Here is a 19,810-nt window from a genome sequence, read left to right as displayed (position 1 = left end):
ACTGAGGAAATAAACATGTGTCCCTGCAATACTCAAGAACCTTTAGTGGATTAACAAATTTATTATTCAACAGAAGGTATGTTATTGGCTAGTGGTTAATTAAAAAGAAAATCCATTTTACAAGCAGAAAACCGAATTAGAATAACCGAAACCGAATCGAATTAATTTGGTACGGTGTTCGGTGTCCACTTTTAAAAAATCGAAACCAAAAAAACAGAACCGAAGTTTGAAAAACCGAACCGAAGAACTGAACGCCCACCCCTACTCCAAATCCTCTCCCAAAACAGCCCCTTGTCTCACCTTTACCCTTATTCAACTTCCCACTTCCTTAACTATATTTCTTCACTTAAAACCACTAAAATTCTTGATACTTAACTCAAACACAATGGTAGGAATCATATACATACCTTGAAAGGACTAGAATACCAAGAATCAACTTCAACTCCAACTTCCAAGCTTCACAACTTCAATTAAACCCTAAGAACAACCTTCTTCTTCACTAGCTTGGGTTTTACAGGGTTCGGATCTTACTAAAACTCCTCTAATATGATAGAAATTGTAGAGGGGAAATATGTTAGGGTTTTCTCTAACTTGGGGATGAAAAATAAGGAATAAAAACGTTAGGGCTCCATATATATAGATGGGATAAAATAGCCCCAGTGGTGCAGTTTGATGAGCGAGTCGACGTCCATCGACTTGCACCGTCAATTAGCCACCTGAGAATCAGATATGGTGGTGTGTCGACGGCATCGAGTGATGCCACCTTCGACACATCGACGGTCCATCAAAAGGGACTGGTTTCCTGCCAGCTCCCTGAGTCATTCTGACTTACGATGATTTGATTATTTTAACTTTTAATCCTATCGTATTGCGAAGAACGTATACTTATACTTTGGTACACGCGAGGTAAAGCACTTAATATCTTAAAAAATCGAGTGCGGATACCCATACTAAAAGTATAAGCCACCAATAAGCCAAAGACTTTCTTGCGATAAAAACGGGAGATGTAACATGCTGCTGTGACAGGCACCAGAGGATGAGGACAGGAGAGAGGTCGTGGTTGAGCTAGAATGTGCTTAGTCTTTCTTCCTATTGGTTTTTTTCTCTCACAATTTGCATAACTTACCCTCTTGTCCTTCAACTATTTAGTTTTGCACCTTTATCAACTTTATCTTTCTTGTTGTGAAAGGAACAAAATGGAGTTGTCTGTGAAGGAAATTTGCAGGAGGAAAAGGAGGAATTTTTTTTTTTGCTCATGTAATCCCATATATATTAACTAACTGTTACGCTATAAGATGTGACCCTTCTCCTCCAAATTTGAAGGGTTATTAATATAGTAGTCATACATAAATGATGGAATTAGATATATGGAAAAAGTTCGATTGCACTCAGGGTGTATCCTGTATGAGAAAAACGTTTTTCATCGACGGTGTGTTCGCGATGGAGGAAAACATTTTCTGAAAAATTTACAGGAGGAAAAGGAAGAAAGTGATTTCTTGGAAAATGTTTTTCAAGAAAATAAGTAGTTTCTTACTTATTTTTCTTTTGTTTGGTATGTAAGACAAAAAAATAATCATAATAGGATTGGTATATAATTTAGATAAATATTATGAGAGGTGGGAGTAGAAAGATAGGGGTAGTGGGGATGGGGGCTACCAGAGTGGGATTGAAGGTGAATTGTGTTGTTGGAGGGGTGGGGAGGACACAATAAATGCGAAATGCCACTTGTGGAACTTGTTTTCACTACTTTCACTAGAAAAGTCATTTTTCTCATTTTAAGGAACTTGTTTTCCTGAAGAAAATGTTTTTCAAAAATTTTGACCAACCGAATATGGAAAAATTGGAACACATTTTGCAGAATTTTTTTTCCTTCATACCGAACACACCCTCAGTGTTCACACATTAATTACCATTACAATATTTATACACCAATTGCAAATCCAACTTGAGAACAACTATATGAATCTTTTCTAATTATATGTTTTTTTACTTTTCACCCGATGTTCCATGTCTGTTTTGAATTTTGATTAGTCCAAATTCAGAGAATCTCATTTTGGGTTTAGGGGGTTAAAGTAACTCTCAATCATAGACGAATTTATTCCTAAAATTGTAGTTAAAAACAACTTATTGAAGATGAAGGAGTACTTATGAATCCATTACAACATTTGGTAATGTCTAACTATATTCACATCAAGTAATATATGGCTTAGTAATTATTCTTTTTAGGTCATATTACTTTTTTATTTTAGAAATTAGGATGTTGAGGTAAGTTTTTCCCGTAAAACCACAAGTGATAATTTATATTTCGAATCTATAGAAACAAACAACTTTACAAATTTAGTCATGTTATAAATACACCGTATTATGGATGTCCATTCAAATACACAGTCAACTGGATAAACTTGCAATTGGATAAACTTGTTGGATAACCTTGCAATCAAGCATGTAGCTTGCAAGTAGCTCAAGCAGGTAGCTTGTCAGCAGCTTCCTAAAAAGCCTTGCAGCAGCTTCCTCAGGCTTGCAATCAAGCAGGTAGCTTGCAAGCATTGCAAGCAGCTTCTGAAAAACCTCGCAACAGTTTCCTTTCTTCTATATATGAAGTCAATTCAGTTTATTTGTACACATCAATTGAAAGAGCAATAAAATATCTCTCTCCCCCAGCTTCTTTGGCTATATCTTTTGTTGTCGTGTACTTTTAATATTATTTCATAACACATTATCAGCACGAGACTCTACCATTTTGAGTTTAATTTTTAGTTTCAAGTGCAATTCTTGTAGTTACACAAGTATACCTCTCGTTCATGCTTTACTAAATCTGTAAGAACTTTTGTTTGTTTTCCTTTCGTTTGTCGGTGATAAAGAAATCATTATCATGAATCTGCTCCGATAACATACTCTTGCAGAGGTGTGGTTACAATTCTTTATAAGGTTTGTAGCTTTAAGAGCTTCATCGACCTAGAAAAGGCTTATGATAAAGTTCCAAGACAGATCCTATGGAAATGCTTGGAGGCTAAAAGTGTACCTGTGGCGTACATTAGGGTGATCAAGGACATGTATGAGGGAGCCAAAACCAGGGTGAGGACAGTAGGAGGAGACTCAGAGCACTTTCCAGTTGTGATGGGGTTGCATCAAGGATCAGCTCTTAGTCCGTTTTTATTTGCCTTGGTGATGGATGGATTGACACGGCAAATTCAAGGTGAGGTGCCATGGTGTATACTTTTCGCGGACGACATAGTCCTGATTGACGAGACTCATAGCGGAGTTAACGCTAAGCTGGAGTGTTGGAGACATACTCTGGAGTCTAAAGGGTTTACGCTGAGTAGGACCAAGACAGAGTACTTGGAGTGTAAGTTCAGTGAAGCAACTCAAGAGGCTGACTTGGAAGTAAGGCTTGGTACCCAGGCCATCCAGAAGAAAAGTAGTTTCAAGTACCTTGGGTCTATTGTGCAAGGCAGCGGGGAGATTGATGATGATGTCACACATCGTATTGGGGCAGGGTGGATGAAATGGAGGCTTGCTTCCGGAGTGCTATGTGACAAAAAGGTGCCACCAAAACTTAAGGGCAAGTTCTACAAAGTGGTGGTTAGACCGACTATGCTGTATGGGGCGGAGTGTTGGCCAGTTAAGATCTCTCACGTTCAAAAGATGAAAGTTGCCGAGATGAGAATGTTGAGATGGATGTGTGGCCACACCAGGAGTGACAAGATTAGGAATGAGGATATTCGGGATAAGGTGGGGGTGGCCTCGGTGGAAGACAAGATGCGAGAAGCGAGATTGAGATGGTTTGGGCATGTGAAGAGGAGAGATACAGATGCCCCAGTGCGGAGGTGTGAGAGGTTGGCCATGGATGGTTTCAGACGAGGTAGGGGTAGGCCGAAGAAGTATTGGGGAGAGGTAATTAGACACGACATAGCGCAATTACAGCTTACCGAGGACATGACCTTAGATAGGAGGGTTTGGAGGACCCAAATTAGGGTAGAAGGCTAGTAGATAGTCTCGTTATCCGTTCTTATTAATAGTCGCATTATTGCAATATAATTTCTTGTGCTCCGATTTCTGCTATTATCTGTTATTATGTGTTATTTCCTGTGTTTTGGTTATCTTGTGTCATCTGCTCTGATTTCTGCTATTATCGGTTATTTTCTGTGCTCTGATTATCCTGTATTATCTGTGTCGCTTGCATTATTTCATTTCCATATCGCTTTAAATCTCTTATCCGAATCTCTTAACCTTATCTAACCGTATCTGACTTCTTTTTATGCTTTTATTAAGCCGGGGGTCTTTCGGAAACAGCCGTCCTACCTTGGTAGGAGTCAGGTCTGCGTACACTCTACCCTCCCCAGACCCTACGATGTGGGATTTCACTGGGTTGTTGTTGTTGTTGTTGTTGTTTGTAGCTTTAAGAGCTATATTATGTGGCAAATTTTAAGCACGTGTTTAGTTTGTTTAATTGACACTTCTTATTATGGTAAGTCATGCCTTGGATCTCACGTAGATAATAAAAGTGGAAAGGATAATTTTAACATATCTCCTGTATACATGTAATTAAGAAAAAGTATTTAGTATACCTGGAAAATGTTCATTACATATGCTAAATCATTTAGCCAGGCTCTCTAGACAATGCTTTTCATTCGTTTTGACGATACATGTATGACTTTCTTTTTCTTAAATAATTTTGAATCTTCTAAATTTGAAGTTGTTGCGCCGGATATATATGGGGCAAAAGCTCGTCTTGAGGGCTTGATGCTAAATTTATCTTAGTGTAATGTGTCTGACAGATACCATCAAAGATAAAAATCAGGCATCAATTCAAGATAATGTCAAAGCAATGATATTTCTCCACCCCTTAATGAGGGCTTGAAATTGAATATCTCACTTTTAAAGATCCTCTTATGCTGTCGAATAATTTGAAAGATAGATATGACCACTTGAGGATGATCATTCTTCCACAAGCACATTTTGATTGGATCTGAGGGAACCTAATTGGTTCCGGATCATTTATGCCTCAAATTTATTCCTGAAGAATAATAATGTTAAGAGGTATTATGATGTTACTTTCATATCCCTTAATGGCTAAATGAAAAATTTGCAATAAATATATGGTCACCAGAGGTGACAATATTTCATATGCCTTGTTGTGGGTAAAATGCGAATAATTACCTGGAGTGGTAATATTTATATAGGCTTGTTGTAATTACAACTGATGCTGTGTTAGAGGAAAATTCTCTACATCATATTTATGTCTCGATTTGCTCCTGAAGTAGCAATAACATAAAAAAGGTTCTAAACTATCACGATTTGATATGCATAAGGCACATTCAAAAGATTTGCTCTATTCCTGAAGAATGAGAACTTTTGATAAAAGCTATAAATATAGATTCATTCCCCAAAGTGAATGTGATAATATTTTGTAAAGCTTATCAATACAGACGTGCACTGTAACGACTCGTTTGGTCATTATTGCATTTTTTACCCTTTTGATCCTTTTCCGAGCTTTATTTAGTTCATATTTGATCCACAAGGACTGTTGGCATGCTTCCCGAGGTCATCAGAGTTGATTTGGATAAAATTTGGTGAAATTTGGCTTAAAAACAAAAACAATGGTTGACTCAAAACTCACTTTTTGGTGAACAGACCTTTTTCGGGAATCCGTCGATTCTGAGACGTCTGGATGGTCATTTAGGACTTGTGTGCATATCTGGTTCGGTTCCCAATGCACTTGGGTGCATTTTGGAACTTGATTTGGGAAGTTGGAATTGAGGTATCGCGGGTTGACTCGATAAATGAGACCTCTGTTGGGAATTTCGCGGCCCCGAGTGCGTTCGTAGCATGTTTTTACATGTGTCTGTGTATGTGGTTTGTGAGCAGATGGCCTCGGGTATTAGTCGGGATTTTGGGATTAAGACTGTGTTTGTTTTGGGGAATATAGTTCTGGCGCCCTATAGCGGCACCAGTACCGCTTCAGTGGCACCGCTATAGCTGTTGCCTGGCCACTGAAGTGGCCAAGGGCATTGTGAGAGGACCATAGGGGCGGTCTGATGTGGCCGTCAAGGCGGGACTGCTGCAGCAGGAGCGGTATTAGCTGAGTTAGAGGCCTTTAAATGTGTTAAAACCCTGAGACATTAAGTTATTTCCTATACTCATTCTTGATGGCTTAAGGAAGCGATTTTGGAGGGTTTTCACTGATTTCTTCTCTAAGGTAACAATCTTGTCTCTAAATCATTAATTAGCTTTTCCTAATCAATAATCCATGCCTAGATTTCTCTTAAATGGTAAGAGCAAAAATGGGATTTGGTGGGTTTCTGCTCTAATGATCTTATGATGATAAAACCTTGTTTATTTGGTGGATTTAGCATGGGTTAGCATGATATTGATGGGTATTAGCTATTATAACTTGAACCTTCCATTTCCAAGGCTAAATTAGTGAATTTAAGGTTAGGGTTTATACCCAAATTGGGGGTTTTCTATGAACTGAATTTGGAGTAATTGTTGGTTATTCTATGCTTGATAATGATGGAAATTGATCACCTAGAGCTTAATTTCATGTTGGAACCTTTAGATTCCTAATTTCACCCTTCTAGTTCATAAACCCCGTTCCATAGGTTGGTGATTTGGGTCTTGAATAGAAGTAAGGTTTGATTTATGTGCATCTTGATTCTAATTTCATGATTCAGATTTGTTTAGACTTTCTTTATCTCGAGGATCAATGGAAAGGGAAGACTAAGGTTTGATTGTTGGTGATATTGCTGTTCGGTCTTCCAGGTAGGTTACGGTTTACCCCTGTGGTGAGACTTCGACTAGCGGAGCATATATTTAGATGACATTGTTGGATATTTCATGTAAACCTTCATGTATGAAGTTGGGTTGGATGTTGCCTTAGGGTTTGGTATTGCTTGTAACTTGTTTGATCAGGCTAGTGGCCCGTAGACTCCATAAGACCCTGTTTGGTAAGTTGCGTATAGATTGGTGGATTGTTTGTGAATTGGGAGTAAATCAGAAGGATGAAATTACTTGATATTGATATTAGTACTTAGGGTATGCCTCGTTATTGGTACAGCCATTTTGGGATAGTTGGTTGTTATTGTTATGGAAATTGGAGATTCATTATGATTATTGTGTGGATTACTTGTTGATAATATTGGTGCTCTGCGTATGGCACAACTTGAACTTGATAGTATTCATTGTTGTACCTGCATAGTTACATATTCATTTCATATTTGATGTGTTGTGTGTGGAACAACTTGAACTTGATATTATTCATTGTTTGTACTTGCATCGTTCCATATTCATTTCATATCATTTTATTATGTTGTGTGACTGGCACTATTGATGGAAACGAGAAGGAACATTTATGATTATGGAACATGGTAAGTCACTTATGAGCTGTGTGCGGAGGGGCTGATTATGGAACATGGTAAGTCAACTCTGAGTTGTGTGCGGAGGGGCTGATATGGAACACCGATACTGCAATACTTGTAGATAATGGGGTCCTCTGAGATGTGTACGAAGTGACGGTGCTTGGAATTCGCGGGTCCCCCATAGGTTGTGCTGCATAGGCGTGGAGGTATTCCGCTATCGGAGTACAAGAGTACAAGTATTGCACTCATATCTCATACTGCATTACTTGATTATGCTTCATGGTTGCTTATGATTTAGATACTGTATGGGTCATTTTCTTGGACCGTATTTTGATATGGGCTACGTGTTGATTTGTCTTGATAAGACTTGGTTTTCGGTATACTTGGATATTTGTGTCACTTGGGCTAGTTGTTACATCAAGGCTTGATTTTGTGAGTCGATTTGTTGGAAGCATGACTTGTACTCTGTGGTTTGCTTATTTTCTCTTACCTTATTACCTTTATATATGTAAGCTAGTCTTAGTCGGCCTATGATACCTACCAGTACTGTTGTTTATACTGACCTGGACTTGCTGCATTCTTTTATGAATGTAGAATTCCAGGTGGGATTGACCTCTATTTCTCGTGGCTGATAGTCGTTCTAAGAGTTGCTGCTTAGAGTCTACAGGGTGAGCACGAGGACGTCCGCCGCCTTGGAGATTCTTCCCTTTTTTTATGTCTTACTTGATATTGGAAGACTTATTCAGACTTTTGATGTATTTTTTATTATTCCAGACTCGTAGATATTAGATATTTTCTCTTGTATGGTTAGACCAGACTCTGGGGTGTATTTTCCTTACTTCCGCATATTTCGATATCATTATTGTAAAACTTACGTGATTTTGTTTCTTCCTCTTATTCACTTGTTTATTCATGTTTTTAATATTGTTAGGTTGAAGGTTCGCCTACCGAAGTAGGAAAGGTAGGTGCCCGCGCAAGTTAGTTAAATTGGGTCGTGACATGCACTTGGTTGTGAAGATATCACAACCCACCTCCAGAAGAGGTAGAATATTTGAAAAGAAATATGCTGAATATTTTAAGCTTTCCTCCTGAAGTAGTAAATACTTTGCAGTTTACTCTAGAAGTAGTAAAACGCTGCAACTTACTCTCGAAATAGTAAGACCCTGAATTCTACTCTGAAGTAGTAGAACTCCTGAAATCTACTCCTGAAGTAGTAGATATTTGAAATTAAAGTCTCTCGAAGAGGTTTTATATGATATCATCATTTATCCTAGACCGTAATTGTTACGCTCGAAAAATAAATTGTAGTAAACCTGAAGTTTACTAGCGATAAAAATTGTTATCATATTGAGACTACAAATGATTGGAAGATTGAATATCTTCAAGTTACTACGGGTACGAAATACATATGTGATACGTTAGCCGAGCATGATGGGATCACATGTCACAATAAACCACAAGTTTATAATAGAAAATCTCAGGCAATAGTAAACAAGAAGTTTACTAAAACAAATAGCACTCATTATGGTAAACTTGAAGTTTGAATTTTACTAGTACAAATAATTTTAACAGTTGACATGATCGTTTTGGCCGTCCTGATTTAAATCTGATGTGCTAATTGAGTATTCAAATATATTGAAGAAATAGAAGATTCTTCAAGAATTTGTTTGTGTTTCTTGTTCTCATGATAAGTTGATTACACCAGCTAATGTTAGGACTGAATCCCCTAAATTCTAGAAAATATAAGATGTGAATGTGGGCCCCTTCACCTGCAATGTGATGTCTTAAATAGATGCATCTATGAGACGATCACATGTACATTTATTGTCAACTAACAATTTCATATTTACGAAGTTGCTTGCTCAAAATAATTGAGTTGGAAGCACAATTTTCATAATATCTAATCAAGACAATTCATCTTGATAATGCTGATTTACATCTAAGCTGTTTTGGTATTGGACGCCTCCATAACATAACTAAAGCATTGTCTATGAAAACAGAGCTTCAGATGTTGGTCTAAGATATGATATATTGCATACAATGACACTTGTATGCTTCAGACCAATAAATTATGATAAATTCTCCCATCATAATTGATTCAGGGTCAGGAACTAGATATTTCCATCATATAGCTTTTGATGTGCAGTATATGATTAATGGATATACCATGATGCACACAAATGGATTTCCCAAAGAAAAGAGGGAAAGAATATGCAGCTAAGAAATATGTTGTGAATTATCATCAGTTTGATCCTCATATAATTCAAGTCAAATTCTGGAAGCATTTGCTGACCCAACTATTTCATATTTTATCTCCAAAATGCTCTTAATGTCCCTAAAGAACAGAGTCTACAGCATGCATGGAGCATGGTAGACCAATAGGTTCCAAATGTAATAATCCTTGAAAAAGGGGGAGGACCAAATGATCAAAATGATCATAATAAGAAGGCTATTAAAGGTTGTGCGTCCACCAAACAGTATATGGGGGACTTGATTGTGTACCAGTTCCCTTATACAATGTAGTACGAGAATCAACACAAGATTATTATGTGGAAAACTCCTTGCTCAAGGGATTAAAAATCACTACCTACCCCAGTAGAATTTTAACTCCACTAACTGAGCAAACCCAGGTTACAACTCTATTGCAAGCTAGAAGTTAACTCCTATAACCCTTCACCCTTACAATAACGCTTTCTGTCACGACCCAAACTGATGGGCCGTAACAAGTGCCCGACCACTACAGGCCAAGCACTCCTATGCATGCATTTACTGCTCACTGACTATCCTGGGCCCATACACAATCTATAACTGAGCTGTACTGTCTCCCGAACAATCAATATAAGAGACACTGCACCGGGAACTCACGGCCAACACATACATATAAACATAAACACTAAGAGTAACAGTATGAGCCGGTTTGGCCGCCACATATACACTGTATAACAAAATAAACGTTGACGAGGCTGCATAACATCAGGACTACATATCACTGCCTTCAGACCTCTATCGAGCACAAACTGTAGAAAGGACAGGACAAGGCCCTGCCGTACCCATATATGTACGTAACCGAATAGCATACCAAAAGAGCTATAGCTCCGGATCAATGGAGCGTACTGACTGCTGCTGAGGGGAGGTCCTACTGCGATGGATCGCTTGGCTGGCTACCTGATCCTGCGGGCATGAACACAGCGTCCACAAGAAGGGATGTCACTACGATTAATGTACCAAGTATGTAAGGTATGAATAATAACATAGTAAGGGATGTAAAGTATGAATAATAACAGAATGGAAATATTGAACATATCGTAAGATAAAAGAGTAACCTGTACATATGAGTGCCTCTTAGGGTGGATGCCATGCATGCTTAACTTTCTTTGAAAAACATTTCTTGTTCATGTATACATAAAATAGAGCATATCATGTTGCCGAGGCATCGGCTCCGATCCATTTAACCACAAATGTCCCGCGTCCGGGATGATATCATGTCATATGATACCAACTGATCAGGTGTCCATGCGTCTATAGGTCTCACCCTTTTCCCCATATTCCCCATATACATATACATATATCATATTCATATATCATATAAGCAGCATGCATGAGAGCCCAAAGAAAGTTATGTCTCTATCGGAGTGACGTAAGGTCGGTAACATCCGATTACATTATGGAATAATCATGATCGTCATGTCTCACCTTGAAGGAACAATTATTATAAGGTGAGACTATCAATGAAAAATAACATCAAGGGAAAATATAGAATAAGTTCATAATCTCATAAGGCGTCAATTCATAGACTTTGAAGTCTTTAGAAAATAGAGTCATTATAAAGGAATAAAATTGAGGATCAAGAAATAGCTCAATATTCTCATATTCATATTGAATCCACAACTTGAGACTTTTAAACATGAAACCATTCTCAGCACAATCATCATAGACATATTATCATCTTTGACATCTTCGTTGTCACTACAAAAACATGTTCGTCATTGTAGTCATAAAAGCTTACAAAATCATAAACCTTTGTTTTGGAAAAAATACGGACATTTCGGAAAACATTTACGGGTTGTCAGGAAGGGAATCATGCCTTGGAATCATAGACTTTTAACTTTTGATAACAAGGAAAATATGGAAACATTTATGAAATCATAACCTAGGTATCATGCCTTTTAAAGAAAGGGACGAGCCTTAACATACCTTTCGGTCACCTTAGTTGTTCAACGTTTATTCTTCCAAGCTTGCAACTCTTACACGTCAACCATCCATATTATCATTAGGCTCAATATCGTACACTTGTCTCAAGCGTCCAATTGAAATATTTTTAGAATCTGCCGAAATTCGGGCAGCATCTCCCCTATATTCCGTACCTCCTCCAAATACCAAAAAACTCCCAAACAATACAACAACATCAACAACAATATCAATACCAATATATTCCATAAAACATCCCACACGATGTTTCTCCAATTTTCAAACCAACCAGAACAACATCCATAATACCATAATCAAAGAAAATTATATTCAATTTGATCTCAATTTAATCCAAAATTCTCTTTCAATCTCACCACATGGCCATCAACTTCAATTCAACTCTTCAGGATTTTCTCCTATGATTCTTTCCTCTCTAAGAATTGCTAAACCTTTACATCATCTTAATCATGTAAATAATAGGAAGAACGTACCTTATTGTGAAAGAACTTCACTCTATTCACCCCTTTCCAATATCAAGTTAATCACCACCTTGAAGAGAAACAAGAACAATTATCTTCCATAAATTTTTCCTCGAGGTTTTGATGTCTCTTGATGATATGAAAATGTTTTGGGAGATTATAGAAGGTTAGGAAGGATTATGGAGAATTATGGAGTGTTATAGAAGATGATGGAATGTTATCGAGAGTTATAGAATGTTATGGAGAGTTATAGAATTCTCAATAAGTATGGGAGGTCAGAAAATGATGAAAAATAATGGGTTAGAGGGGTATTTATAGGTGTGGTTCGGGTTGGGTACTGTAGCACCCGGATACTGTAGCAGCATTTTTCTGCTCCGTCCGCCTAACTTGTAACGTCTATAACTCCCTAATCCGATGTCCTATCGATGAGCGGTTTGTTGTATTGGAAACTAGACTCGACGAACTTCATTTTAGACTTTTGTTTCACCTTAAAACACTTCATATGCTAAGAGATATTCATCTTCCAAGTTGGACCAAAATTTTCACACAAAACATTACCTATCCTTTCTCCAAAGTCGTACTACTTCATTTCTTCCACTCATTTCCTTATAAAACCTTCCTGTATACCTTATATACATCCTTCACTCATTAAACATACTTAATAATGCTTGATCCTTATATTACAAAGTGGTTTTACTTAACCCTAACTCAACGTACTTATGTTTCAAATTTGATAAGTGCTCTTCGAAGATACGGGGTGTAACACTTACGCAACCTTCACACTTGACTAGCTCCAGCCAAGCATACTAATACACCTAGACTAACTCTAGCCTAGTGTACCACTCCAAGTTCTTGTGAAGACACCCTTCCAACAAGCAACCTTCGAGACTTCAACTAATACGCCTAGACTAACTCTAGCCTAGTGTACCACTAAAAGACACCCTTTGAGAATTCACCACCGTGACTAACACTAGCCACCCATACACTAATACAACTAAGCTTACTCTAGTCTAGTGTACCACTCAAAGACTTGAGGAAACACACTTCTAACAAGCAACCTTTGAGACTTCAAACAACCTACAATCAACTTCTTTTTATGGAAGACTGGTTTACAGTTTAAACATAAAATAACAAAGACTAAACGACCTAAGGACCTAAAGTATCTTCAGTTCTCGATCTGGTCCTTCGGGTTGCTAAAGCTCTATTCTTGAGGAACACCTTGAAAGGTGGAGACTTGCACTTTTTATGGAGCCATTTTCTGATTGTGCAGGAATGAGTCTTCTCTTGCAAGATGATGTCTTTATATGCAAGGGAAGAGAGAATAGAGGTGACCACTTATGAAATCTGGACCGTTAATCAATCGCCTTGCAGAGGTGCTGCTGTACAGCTAAATTGTACTGTTCAGCAGTACACTTTACAGTTGTAGATTTGGACTTTCAACGCTTCAGTGACTAGGACCTGTATCAGGAGAAACCTGGTCCCTCATCTGTTCTTTGAACAAGTTGTAAGTCAATAGCTTTACAGTTTCACCGTTGGCTGAGAGGGCTTGAAACCTGATCCCATATGATCCTTCTGAATCAACATATTTTGTCTCTCATATATCTGATCCTTCAAGGAACATGTTAGAATAGCAGCATATGAGATATCATAGGGTTAACCAAGCTCAGAAAGGTGAACCTAATTGTATTTGGTTCCTTAGGGTTTGTCATGTCATCAAAACATATTATTTCTTATCAATTTCCCCCTTTTTGATGATGACAAAGAGACATCCATTGTATTCCCCCTAAGGACCAGATCCCTTACCCAGATACCTCATTTGTTCCCCCTGAGACTCAGACCTCGAGATACATAGTAGTATTCTGGTTCTTTGGGTAAGGTTTGTCAAATCATCAAAACATGTCATGACATATCAATTCCCCCTTTTGGATGATGATAAAATCATAGACAAAGTTCCCTAGAGAACTAGATTCCCACATGTTCCCCTTACGGATCAGTCCTTTACTTGCCCAGCTCTTTCCCCTTTTCACGGTTCCCCTTATCTTCCGCACATGTCTCTATCACATATATCGATTATATTATTGAGACTGTGAGATGTATGGATAGGCTATATTGAGGATCGAGTCTCTTTTTATCTCTCTAGTTTCACCAGGTTTGACAATCATCAAAACATATAGTCATTTTTCCCCTTTTTGATGATGACAAACTTAGAGACGCTATTTATATACTGCTCTTCCTCGCCATTCTTCCTCCCTTTCCTACCCCTTTTTCCCCCTTTTGGGATCAATGAAAAGAGTAATAGAAGTAGCATATGCCAAAAAGAAGTTTAGTAGTATTAACTTATGGCCACTAGGGCAACACAACATAAGCAAGAAAAGTAACAACAAGTTTAAAGATCATTGCACAAATCAGAGTAATTACCCTGAATAGATTAAGCATATAAAAAACATAGTAGTCTTAGTCAGTACAAAATATGATGCTTAAACTTCCATGAGTGCCATAGTCATTAAGCGATGGAATACAAAGGGTCAGATATTCAAGAAGACTAGGAGGCACTCAAGAATTAAAGAATAGTGGGGCTAGACAAAGATTTTCAGTCTTTAGCTAATAGTCGGCTTCCTTTGCAGCACCACTGAGACTTTGTACCTTTGCCTTCTTGAGCATTTTCATTTCTCCATGATTATCATATCATCATCAATGTAACGTGCACAATAGGCAACCAAATGTGCATAATAGGCTTGTGGAAATATGGAGATTGAACGTGTGCACCTTGCATATGTAGCATATCCAGTTTGTAGCTGCACCGGATCCGTTCTCATCAACCAGTACATGGTAATGAGCTAGATGACTAGTACCTCAGATTTTAGCTTGGCTATACCAGTAAACATTAGGCACCATAAGGTGGCATATCTTGGTTTCTATTACAGTACCCGACAAGGTGTTTCCATCCTTGTCTGTTATGTTAGGATCATTGTGATTTGCAGGGAGCAAATGTGTATGATGTCTCTTTTGCACTACCACAAGGGTTACGCGTGACAGATACCCTTCTTTTAATGGATTGCATGCCTTGCGGATTGCATACACTTCTTCCCTAAAAGGTTCCTTCCCCTTCATCTGTTTAGTCATCAGATCTTTCTTAGTTTCTTCACCACTTTCTTTTGCCTTCAAGGCCTCTACAAACCCCTTAACAAGTTTTTAGATTCATCAGGGAGAAGGTTTACACAGGGCCTATAGAGTCCTTTATCTATTCTAGAGTAATCGATGGAAGAGGGACTTACCGTTGTCAGACTATTTTTGGTATTTGGTAGTGATATGGTGGTGTTTAGATTCTGGCGAATGAGGAAGGACGATTCAGATTTTAAGAAATGGTAATTTCTTTTGACAAGATCTGAAGAAGGAGGGGTTTTCTTTTGGAGTATGAAGAGGTTCAGGATGGTCAGGAATTTAAAGGGCTCAATTTGGAACAAGAAGCGGAAGAGTCTTATTGACGTGGCATTCTAGACAGTTCAAGACATATTAAGCAGTGAAGAGACTACTAACTTGAGTCGTAGGGACCAGGTCCCTTGACAATTTTGAAGATGAGGTAAGAGATCTAAGATTTGCAATGTCACTTATGCTTGTGTTATCCTGACCTTGTCGCGCATGTGTACCTGTAACAGTACAAGAGTGAGTTATATGCCACAAAAAAACACCTTTTAAGATTGTACCTTTCCTCTTAACATAGCCAAGCATGAGGAAATTTGAGGAAAGGCAACAAGTTGAGATCGATCAAACCCATCTCCTATTGATTTCTCCCAAAATGATTCTTGTTCAGCGTTATTTCAAAAAGCACACTTCTACATAAAAGTTCTTGAATGAGGGGAATCATCCATTCTCTCAGTTATATGGTTCGAGCAGTCTCCTTTCAGGTAACCTTTTGACTGCCTCTTCTCACTCAAGCCTTCATCCTTTTCTGGAAACTGGGTCGGTTAGATTTTGTCTTATTTTCAATCTTTTGAGCATTCCCAAAACCAGCCCCGAAACTTTTTATAGGAACATAAGGTCCATCACAAATGATGTCGCACAGTTTAGATCCTCATCCATGAAAAGTTATGCCTTCTCCCCTTGCAACATCCATGATGTTTTCTGTTGGATCTTGGTGGTCTTGTGATAGATTCTCTTTTCTCTAGATTAGATTCTCTTTTCTCCGGATTTGGTGAAATAGCCGTGATGGAGATCCTTTCTACGTGTTAAACTTTTAGAAATAACCTGCTCTATTACCAATTATTAAAGGCCATGCATCAACCAAACAGTATATGGGGGACCTGGTTGTTTACTAGTTCCCTCATGCAATGTAGTATAAGAATCAACAAAAGGTTTTTACATAGAAAACTCTTTGCTCAAGGGATTAACAACCACGACCTACCCCAGTAGGATTTCAACTCCCCTAATCAAGAAGGTTACAACTCTATTACAAGCTAGAAGTTAACTCCCATAACCCTTCACCCTTACAATAACGCTTGTGCAACCCTCACATTTGAGTATCCCTAGCCAAGCACACTAATACACCTAGACTAACTCTAGCTTAGTGTACCACTCCAAGTTTTTTGTGAAGAAACTCTTGCAATAAGAAACCTTTAATAATTCAACTAATAGGCCTAGAATAACTCTAGCCCAGCGTACCACTCAAAGACACCCTTTGAGAATTCACCATTGGGACTAACGCTAGCCATCCATACACTAATACAACTAAGCTAACTCTAGCCTAGTGTACCACTTAAAGACTTGAGGAAGCACACATCCAACAAGCAACTTTTGAGACTTCAAAACACTAAAATCAACCTCTTTTTATGGAAGAGTAGGTTTACAGTTTAAGCATAAAAGAACAAAGACTCAACAACCTAAAGACCTAAAGTATCTTCAGTTCTGGATCTGGTCCTTCAGGTTTCTGAGGCTCTTTTCTTGAGGAACACCTTGAAAGGTGGAGACTTGCTCTTTTGATGGAGCAATTTTCGAATCATTCAAGAATGAGTCATCTCTTGGAAGATGATGTCTTCATATGAAAGGAGAGAGAGAGAGAGAGTAGAGGTAACCACTTATGAAATCAAGACCGTTAATCAATCGGCCTTGCTGAGGTGCTGCTGTACAACAGCATTGTACTTTTCCGCAGCACACTTTACAGTTGTAGATTTGGACTTTCAACGCTTCAGTGACTAGGACCCTTATCTGGAGAAATATGGTCCCTCATTTGCTCTTCGAACAAGTTGTAAGTCAGTAGCTTTACAGCTTCGCCGTTGACTGAGCAGGCTTGAGACCCGATCCCATCTGGTCTATCTGAATTAACATATCTGGTCTCTCATATATGAGCAATTCCTGCAGGCATCTGATCCTTCAAGGGACATGTTAGAATAGCAGCATATGGGATATCATAGGGTTAACCAAGTTCAGACAGGTGAACCTAATTGTATCTGGTCCCTTAGGGTTTGTCATGTTATCAAAACATATTATTTTTTATCAGAGGTAATTAGCTCTTGAAGAGCCTACTACATAACACTTTATAAAGCCTTATGAGAGGTTCGGGTACTTGAAATAATGAAGTGATGAGATCTCAGTAGGTGTCGAATTGCAAACTGATACAAAATGATATCTTATCGACGATATCTTTGATACACTGTGGGCCACAATATTGTATAAGATTTTGAGGATCTGAGTTGTACGTCTCTTAAAGCATGCTGATATAGAAATAATTACCAAGTGATACATCTTGGTAAGGGTAAATTTTATTGGACCTGCAGTCCAGATATTACAAGTTCTTGGTGAACTTGTTTATAATCCTTATATGGATTAAATCAGATAAGGTGCATGTGATTTAATCCCCTTAGTGAATATTCATTGATGAGGAGAACAAAGATAATCATGTTTACACTTGTCTATTTATGATAATTAGAACCTTTCAGTTTATTGTGCAAGTTGATGACTTGAATATTATCGGAGCTCTTGAAGAGTTTCCAAAAGTAGTAGATTATCTCCTAAAAGAAGTTGAAATGAGAAAATTATATTGGTCCGGAAGTTCCATATATTTGTGCAATTGATGCATTTAAATATCTTACTATGACTATGGGCATCATATAGTTTCACTCCTAGGCGGAGATATTGAAGTAAGATCAATTGCATATTGCAAATGAAAGCCTTGACATGAATGTGATTATCCTAACAAATATTGTCAAGTGTTTGGGATATGCAGGGAATTCATCTGATCGACATAAGAGTTCGATCCAGTTATGTTATCTATTTCCATGAAGGATTACTTTCATACTATGTTATCTTACATGACAGTCAAATCATAGAGAGACAACAACAGTTTATAAAGCAAGTCAAGAATGTACTGGGCGTGACTGTAACAATACTATATATGATGATGCAACTCTATCTATGGAATGAAGATACAGTTCATCAACCATTTCGCTCTACCAACCTCAAGATATGATAAGTTTGTATACAAAAGCAGAGTGCATCATCTTCAAGAATTATGTGATGCTTTAATCAGGCGGAGTACTCTTTTTCCCTTAACCAAGGTTTTGTCCCATTTGGGTTTTCCTGGTAAGGTTTTTAATGAGGCAGCTAGCAATGCGTATTACTAGATACGTGTACTCTTTTTCCTTCACTAGGATTTTTTTCCATTGAGTTTTTCTTTGTAAAGTTTTAACAAGGCACAAATCTATTAATGAACATCCAAGGGGGGATGTTATAAATACACCATATTATGGTGTCCAATCAAATACACAGTCAACAGGATAAGCTTGCAATTGGATAAAGTTATAATCAAGCAGGTAGCTTGCAAGTAACCCAAGCAGCTAGCTTGTCAGCAGCTTCCCGAAAAGCCTTGCAGTAGCTTCCTCAGGCTTGCAATCAAGCAGGCAGCCTGCAAGTAGCTCAAGCAGGTAGCTTACCAGCAGCTTCCTTTCTTGTATAAATAGGAATTCAATTTTGTTCAGTTGTACACATCAATTGAAAGAGCAATAGAATCTCTCTCTCCCCCAGCTTCTTTGACTACCTGTACTTTTAATATTATTCCATAACAAGCCATATTTATTATGTTGGTACTTTTCCTTGTCCATGAAAACAAGATGAAAAGTCTAGGACTTGTACTTTCCAAGAAACAATAATAGGAGCTTATGGTTTAGTTTTGTTAGTATAACGACCTATCACTTGATTTGTGATTGTTACATCTATAAGTCTATCATTTCAAGAACATTTTTATCTATTTATTTTTGACAAAAACTTGTGTAATTATATGATATTTTTCTAATTGAAGAAGTTCTCGTAACTATTCGGTTTAGGGATAAACTTGACTAGTTATATCTTACCGACGACAATTATCGACTTCTGATTATTATACTATTTTGTGTGAATTTATCTTATAGTCATTCAATTTTTTTTATATATTAGTGCTTATTAATCCTTCAAAAGAAACTATTTTGTTTTATGGTGAAATCAGATTTAACCAAAAAATTAGCTAGAGATTTTTTCATAGGGTTTAAAGACAAGTGGGACGTATCCAACCCCGATAACTCTTTTTATGAGCCCGGTCCGGAGTAGTTTTTCTCATGATAGAGTTTAGCAAGTAACTAAGATAATATGATAATATTCAAACAACTAAAATGATAAGAGAGTGATGGTTTCGTATATATTCCTTAGAGAAAATGATAGGATTACAAATGGTGAGAGCAAGAGGATGAATGATGCATTGCTTCGATGTAACACTCCGTAAATCTGAGTTAGGTGTGAATGTATTAAATGAGAAGTAAT

Source organism: Lycium barbarum, chromosome 8, assembly GCF_019175385.1.
Source record: "Lycium barbarum isolate Lr01 chromosome 8, ASM1917538v2, whole genome shotgun sequence".
NCBI lineage: Eukaryota > Viridiplantae > Streptophyta > Magnoliopsida > Solanales > Solanaceae > Lycium > Lycium barbarum.
Note: the sequence above shows the minus strand (reverse complement) of the source record.